General features: G+C 39.7%; 1 protein-coding gene across 1 annotated transcript in view; it reads left to right on the plus strand.

The window, feature by feature from the left end:
• Window positions 1-5,095, plus strand: part of LOC101855450 (TBC1 domain family member 23) — a gene marked incomplete in the record, with an annotated part of 11,837 nt that extends 6,742 nt beyond the window's left edge. The window contains 1 exon segment of the mRNA XM_013089290.1: window positions 5,083-5,095.
• Between the last annotated feature and the right edge of the window lie 160 nt (window positions 5,096-5,255).

Genomic DNA, 5,255 nt, shown 5'->3' on the forward strand with positions numbered 1-5,255 from the left:
TTATATTTTTCTGAAACTACATTCAGTTTTCTTTTTAACTTTTATTTTTTCAGGATTTTTGGAATTTGTTTAGTATTTTTAAAATGTGTTTTTTAAAGGCTTGTATTCACGGGAGGTGGGTTCTTTCCCCTTGCTTAGGATCTAACAATGGACTTCCCGTCCAGGCCCTCAGGGTGTAATGTGTTAAAGGTGAGGTTTTTGCAATTTATAGGTATGAAATAATAAAAGGCTTATCATACGTAAAGAATATGGCATAAATAGAAAATCTACAAATTTGACAGTAGTGTCGATTTTTGTCGGATATCTCCATTTGTTGATTGTGAGAAGTAACTCATTTTGTCAGCACAGCTCACATTTCATAAAGGATACACCCCTGGTGTGTAGTGATTCCCATTGGTAGTTTGATGATTAGATGTTTTTTTAAGCAACTGTAAGGTCCCTGGTTCAAATCCTGATCCGGCTTGCTCGTTTGTCCTTCTTTCCTTCTCCCCCCCCCCCCACATTCCCCAAGTTTCGGTAATTGTCTTAAAAAACTGGAAATGGGAGGTTAGGGGGTGCTCTGGTGTGGTTTGCTTTCTCCTTCTTCCTCATCAAAGTCTCTCCGCCTTTTTTGTGCGTGCTACTCTCTAGTAACACATCTGTTCTCCGGCACTTTTATGACCTTATTGTGTTGCAAGTGCCGTAAAACTGTTACTACAACAAAAAAAAAATACTCTAAGACCTGTGTGGCCAGTCTCTGGGTGTTTGTAGCCCCCCATTAAGATGGCAGCTTGCACCGTGTGCTTCCCAGCAGTCGGAGAATGTTCTCGGCTCTGTTTGGGGTAACGACTCCTTGATTGTGAAGCACGTAGATAGACTCACTTTTATTGTAGGGAGAAACTCTATTATACATGCGGCTAATCTATCTACCTACCTACCTACCTACCTACCTACCTACCTACCTACCTACCTACCTACCAATCTACCAATCTATCTATCTATCTATCTATCTATCTATTTATCTTTCTGTTATTATCATGATTATTATTCTTACCATTGTGACTTTAAAGGTAAACAGTTTTCCAAAACCTTTCATGTAAGCGTACAATTTAGAGTTTTATTTACAAAATTCTGCCTCAAAATATCTGGGAATCAAAATTCTTTAATGGAATGCAACTTGTAAATGCTCCCACTTCCTGCGTCAAAACCGCTCCTACTTTTGTACTGATCAAATCTGAAATCTCAGGCTGAAGAACGATCGTGTTTAGCAGCATGTTGAGATAGGTCATTATTTCCCCTTCATTTCTGTAGATAATACATGTGGCTAAGACTGAAAATTGAACAAAAAGATCTGTACTTTGTCCGACGGTAGGCAGAATCAGAAAGTAGGTCACAGATAGGGCTCGGTCACGGTGAGGAAAACCCGCCCCGATAGTTAAAGAGATAGCCCCCCCCACCCCTTCGGAGAAAAGGGTTAAATAACCTTAGAGCGTTGATAGGCGTGTTAAACCCAAACTCTTACTATTAAAATTTACTTTCCAGTGTGGGAACTTTTCGGACAAATGTTTGAGAGTTATATTGAAATGTTTATATCTCAAGAGCAAAATTGTTTCGTACAAATGTACGATAGTTGTTAGCTTAATATTTCTCTTGAATGTAAAATCATTTCTAACAAATGTACGATAGTTGTTTGCTGAAAGATTCTTTCAAACATGAGAACGTTTCTGCTAAATGTTCAGGACTTGTTATGTTTCAATGATTCTCTCAAATGTAAAAAACATTTTTAGCAATGTTTGAGCTTTGTTTGATGAACATTTTTCTTGAATGTTTAAACATTTCTAACAAATGTTTGATGTTTGTTAGGGGAATGTTTCTATTGATTGTTACATTTCTCACAAATAAGTGGGAGTTGTTTGGTGAATGTAAAATTTCTGACAAATATATGTGAGAAATGTTTTGTGAATGTACAATTTCTGACAAATATGTGAGAATTGTTTGATGAATGTAAAATTTCTGACAAATATGTGAGAATTATTTGGTGAATGTACAATTTCTTACAAGTATGTGAGAATGAAAACCTTACTAAAACTAAAACATGATCCACTGGGCTGGTAATAATGGCCTTCCTCGACCATTGTGTGTGTATGGGGGGGGGGGTTTACATCTATGTCTTTCATGTGGGCAAAAGAGCAATGATTAGTTTTGTTTTTTTGTCATTACTGGGGTTTCTTTGTACAGCGCCCAGAAGAGCCAGTGTGGGGACATAGGAGTAGGCGCTCGCTGGAGAAATCATCTACGTTATTACCTTTGTTACTCTGTCACCATATTTGTCGCGTTGAAGGACAAGCGGGCTAACCCAGATGTTGGGGGTTTCCAGAAATCTTGACCTACACCAAAAGTGAGCATTGCCCTACCTATAGGAGAAGTTTGGTTTCATGGGTGTGTATATTTGTTTGGTTATAGAGAAAACTCTCCTTGTCTTTTAAAGAAACTGAACAAGGGGCAAAAAACTTTACCTTCCATTTTCTCAAAACAGCATTTTTCGGGATAGCCCCCTTGTGCTTAAAAGCAACCATTTATTCCTGTAATACTCCTCAAGTACTCATATGACTTACTGTGCAGCCTCTCTATAGCGACTTTCGTGGGTGCTTGGCGGGTGCTCTGGTGTGGTTTTCTTCTTTTTTCCTGTCAAACATCTATCATCCTTATCTCCCCTCCTTCTTTTTTGTGTTTGTTACTCTCTTGTAACACCTCTAACCTTCGCTCATATGACCTTATGCAGTTGCGAGCGCCGTAAAACCCTCTACTAAAAAAAAAGGTTTTTTTAAAACCTAACCTTCGGCACTTATATGACCTTATTTTGTTTCAAGTGCCGTGAAACTCTTACTGAAACAAAAACTATAAGGACCTTCGATATAACGACATCCTGTGTATAGCGACATGGAGCCTAGGTCCCGATTTTTTCCTTAAATATATACAGTCCATGCCGGCTTTAAGCACGGTCATCAGGAGAAAGCTTAAGCGTGCTTAAAGCCGAAGCGTGCTTGAGTGCGAAGTAGACATAATCCAGAGATTTTCATGTAGAAAATTCCGCGTGCTATTTCCCTTAGTTTGTAAGTTGGCCTATAGCGGTCCCGCAAAAGTGTGCACTGTTATTTAGACACCCGCCATGGTAGTTTTTGTTTGCTTGTTTGTTTTTGTTTTGTGGTCGAGTGGGAAATGAAAACTTAATTTAGACGGCCAGTCACGATACAGCACACTAGGCCTACTGTAACACACTGCCTGTGCGTACCACTGCCCGCTGTGCCACTCATACATGTACCACCGCCTTCATCCCACCTCGCGCGTGATACACAATCAGGATTAATGGATAGCGAGGGTCAAACGTAAAATCTCAGCCTGCCTCCCTTTCTCGTCTCCCCGACTCTCTTTGTATTTTTTAGTCAGTGTGTAACTTTGCCCTAGGCCTAAGCTAGATCCTATGTCCACGCGCGCAGCTGTGTGCATCTCTCTGCCTTCCTCTCTGCCCGTGTGAGTGTGAGTGTCCATCACTTGCGTTCTTTGTGTTTCTCTTGACACACTCCACTGCTGCGGTGTAAACTGTGCTCGAACTTCGATGGGTCATCATGAAAATATTGACTGTCTTGTAAATGAAGCGTACTTGAAGCCGAAGTTGCCGTGCTTAAAGGCGTGTAAATTATATAGCAAAAATTCGGTAAGAGCCGTTTAGCGTGCTTGAGTCCGAAACGTGCTTAAGGCCGGCATGCTTAAAGCCGGCACGGACTGTAAATCATTATTAATATTTTTGGTTGCCTCTCTATAACAACTCTCTATAACAACTCTCTATAACAACTCTCTATAACAACTCTCTATAACAACTCTCTATAACAACATGTTTATTCCTGGTCCTGACAAGGTCGTTACAGAGAGGCTGCACTGTACTTTGGTTTTTTGGAATGTCCATTGCAGATTTCTTGTTTTTTTAAATTTTTGTATTATTTTTTTTTAACCTAAATTGCGTCGATTGGAGCATCGAAGCACTCGCATTGAAAGACGTTTTTAAAAAATTACTTTACGTCTTCTCATATTGATACAGCATTCTTGATGATCAATTGTTTTCTGCATCATGTTTGTTTCATTTTTCACTTTTCGAAAATTTATATCGTTGATGTGTGATGAAGTGTCAGTCTTGTGATATATATAGATATCTTTGTGAGACAGCGTGGTGGAATCAGGCTCTCGTCAAAATAATCAAAGTGACGAAACTTGCAGTTTTCCGCAGGTTTGTGAATGTTTATCAAATTTTTGTTTTTTTTGGCCCAACACCTTTCATGCCCATTACAGAACTCATGTCTCTGTGGATTTTTCTGAAAAACGTTGATTAAATGCACAAAAAAATAAATTTTCAGTTAACTCGGACTCTTAAGCTGAGGAAATAACTAATCTTTGGCGGCCACCTTCTCACTAATTTTACCTCTGAAAACGACTGAACCCCACCTCCTTCTTTCGCAAATATCTCAACTTGTATTCAAGATAAATGGATATTTTTTTCATCCAAATAAAGACAAACGAACAAGCTTTAAGATGATACCCATAACTCTACATGCCCCAAAAATTGACGGGAGCCTGATTCCACCACGCTGCCTCACATATATATATATTTTTTTTTTTCAGTCTGAAGTGGTTGGCACAAGTCGCTACGTCAGAGCCACAAAGCTCTATCTGCTCCACGACCTGTTTGGAGAAATTTGACGGCGAAATGTTTAATTTTCACAATATGTCTAGCTTCCTCTTAACGCAAATCTCTGAATTTCATGATAACGACTCAGAATATTCTTACGATTTTGATAGAGCGGATACAACATTTGTTTTCTGACCTCATGGTCTTAGTAACTCAAAACGGCCAAAAATGTCAGATAGAACTTTGTAATCCTGAGGTAACGAGGTGTCTGTCTGTGGCATAGCCATCTGGCTCTCTACTGTCTCAGGCAAGAGATTTGAGTTCGATTCTCGAGTGGAGAGAAAATAGTCAACGAAATTTTTGGTATTCCTGCGTGGATGTTGTATCGTATCCCTCTCATCCTAAAACACACAGACTGACAGACACACACACACACACACACACACACACACACACACTCACAAACACTCACAGTCACACACAGACAAACACAGACAAACACACACACACACACAGACACGCACACACAGACACACACAGACAAACACACACACGCAGACACACACACGCACACACACACACTCACACACACACA

This window comes from Aplysia californica, unplaced genomic scaffold (genome assembly GCF_000002075.1).
Source record: "Aplysia californica isolate F4 #8 unplaced genomic scaffold, AplCal3.0 scaffold00918, whole genome shotgun sequence".
NCBI lineage: Eukaryota > Metazoa > Mollusca > Gastropoda > Aplysiida > Aplysiidae > Aplysia > Aplysia californica.